The sequence below is a fragment of the Chrysemys picta genome, chromosome 1, assembly GCF_011386835.1.
Source record: "Chrysemys picta bellii isolate R12L10 chromosome 1, ASM1138683v2, whole genome shotgun sequence".
Lineage (NCBI taxonomy): Eukaryota > Metazoa > Chordata > Testudines > Emydidae > Chrysemys > Chrysemys picta.
Genome location: NC_088791.1, coordinates 36,759,176 through 36,762,330, shown reverse-complemented (window position 1 = coordinate 36,762,330; position 3,155 = coordinate 36,759,176).

Genomic DNA, 3,155 nt, shown 5'->3' with positions numbered 1-3,155 from the left:
CACAGGCTATGCAAAATGAAAATGGATAAAAATGAAGGTGATTATTCTGCTTTTGCATATTAAAGACAAGATAAAAGATTTGGTGCATAGCTTGAGATGATTAACATGGTAATAGTATGCTAACCTTGTTATTTAGAAATGATGTATATATTTTCCATGAATTCTAAACTCTGATTGTGGTAAACAGGTAAGATAAATGGAGAAAAACTTCACTTAATAAAACTATGAAGAAGTTGATGCAGCCTTACAGTCTAACAACTAAACAAATAGAGAGGGGGTATTCATTCCTGAACAAGCTATGTTTCTCATAATGTAATTCCTCGCTATTCTTTTAAACATAGACTGTTAATATTATGTTAATTTAAATTCCAGCTGGCTACCCCCCTGAAGTGATCAAGTGAGTAACCCTACTTTTGTAAGTTAATTAGTTCAGTTATCTATCACCCAAGTTAAACTAATAAATGCACTAGTATTCTTGCAAGATCAGTACAAAATGAAGAAGATGATTGGATAAATTTTGTGATGGTCAAGATAATCTAGATACCAAATTTTAAGATAATTCAGATGCTCTGAATGTGATTTGTGATTATTATCTCTGAACCAAGGTTATCATCTGTTGAGCCATCCAGAAATAATGAATCCCGTGTAAGTGATTCAAGCAAAAAATATTCATCATATTCATCAATAGTATATAGTCAAAGCAATATTGAACAAAGTTTACTTCCCAAATTGAAAACTATTTGGATTCCTTCTTCTTATTTTTAATAGCTTTTACATAAACATCCTTTTGTCTTTCGAAGAGCGGGATAATCAGACTTAGGACCCTAAGTCAATTTTTTCAATTACTTGCCACATCATATCTGCTCAGGCAAGCTAATTATAGAATATTTTTTCTTTAGGAAAAAGAAGGGGAACATTTTCACATTAGCGACTTCAGAAGCTTAGATAAACAATTTTCTTGATGCTTAAGTGAACCTTACATGGAATATAACATGATCCAAATCAGGAATTCACTAGTGACTTCAGTGGAATTCGGGACTTGTCCTAAGTGAACATTGCAGGTAGAGCTGGCTGCCTTCAGTGTGTGAGAACTGCTATTTTCATGTCCAAGTCAAAAGTTATTTTTATCCGTCTAGACACTGCAATTTTGACATTTCTTTTTCTGCTCAAATCTGGACAGTCAAAATATTGAAACTTTTTGTTGCAAAACTTCAGTTTGGAAATGTAGGACATTTTATTTTGGGTCAACAGTAATCTCTGTGTCTGGCTGAGTTACAGTAGTGCCTCATGGGAGTTTTAGTTGTGTGTGCCTTTCTCCACTCTCCTCTATGGGCTGTGCTTCCTGGCTGGGCTCTATCTTCGCTAATGCACTGCGGTTTCTCTGTGTGGCTGAGCTGCCATGGTGCAACATGGTGCAGGAAGGTACAATTTCCATGAGTGATGGAAATTTTTCAAAGATCCATCTTTTCCTATGGGAAAACTTTAATTTTTTTCAACAAAACTCAATTTTCTGACAAGGAATGTTTTGTTCACAGTATTGCAAACAGTCCTAATTGCTGGTCAGCAAAATGGTTCTGGACATTTCACTGGAACAAGTTTTGTCATGGGATTACTAATACTTCCTCCTTCTTTTAGAGCAGGAAGCACCCACTAGAGCTGTGTGAATAACAGATTTTTTTTGGTTTGGTGACTACTGAAAAATTAAAAAAAAATCAATTTGGATTCAAAGAAATGTTAGTTTCATATGACATTTTTACTTTTTAAAAATACAAATGAGGTAAAACTCAAAAGGGAAAGTAGTTTCAAATTGAAAACAATAGAACATTTCAATGTTTTCAAATGTTTGATTTTTTGACTGTTGATTAAAAGCTGTACCCAATTATTTGACTACACTCACAGTTCATTATAAATGTTCAAGAGAGAAAATAACCAAACTTATTTTCTAAAGACAAAGCAGTACAATGAGAGAGAGCGAGCACCAGGGCTGGCTCCAGGGTTTTGGCCGCCCCAAGCAGCCAAAAAAAAAAAAAAAAAGCTGCGATCGCGATCTGCGGTGGCAATTCGGCGGGAGGTCCTTCACTCCGAGCGGGAGTGAGGGACCGTCCGCCGAATTGCTGCCGAATAGCTGGACCTGTCGCCCCTCTCTGGAGTGGCCGCCCCAAGCACCTGCTTGCCAAGCTGGTGCCTGGAGCCAGCCCTTGAGAGCACATACTCTTCTGGGAAGCAATTTTCATCTTGCAGTATGTTCACCATACACCAAAGGTGTGCTTCAAAGATACGCCTCAAACCTGCTTCTATATAAATAGTGGTTGTTTACAAGGTAAAAGTTCCCTGTATATTACTTAAGGTTTAAGTTTAACCCTCTAGTTTGTGCCAGCTTTGTCCTTGGTACCTCCCTATACTTTCCAATATCTTGTTTTGAATACTACATTGCAAGTGTTGATGAGCCATGAAAGTACTCTCCAACTGTACTTGGTAATAAGTATTCATGCATCTTTGCTTTGACAAGTTGCCTATTTTCTAATGCCAAAGTTGACTTCTGTTTTGCAAAATCTTGTAGGATGCTTGACATGGGTGAACAGAATTGAGGGATAATATATTCAGTTAACATAACTTCATAACACTTATAATTTGTGTGCATAATGCCCATTAATGTGGTTCTGCACCCATTAAATGATTTGGCTAACATGGATGAAACAATTTAGTGAATTTGACATAAATTCATGAAATATTTTGGTTGTCCTGCATCTGCATTTTTCAATAGAAAAAAAAGTTTTGTCTGAAAAACTGTACTCACATCTATACTACAGGCACTCTGGTGATATTTCAAAACCCAAGTGCTCTGAAGAGTGCAGAAATGAAAAAAATAATGGGTGGGGACAGCTTAAGGAAATTCTGACTCTCAAAAGGGTCTGTTTGCATTTGATTTGAATTTTAGCATAATATCCAAAGTATTTTAGCTGAACCATATATGGTATCTGTCACTAGCTTATGTTTGTCTTACTCACCTCATGAATATCAAAGAACTTTAAGAATGAAATTCTGCCTTTAGATGAACATGCAACTCCCATTGACATTGATCTGAGATATACCTGACATATATCTGAGAGCAGAACTGGGTCCCAAAAGTCATAATAACAGATGGTTGAGCCAGT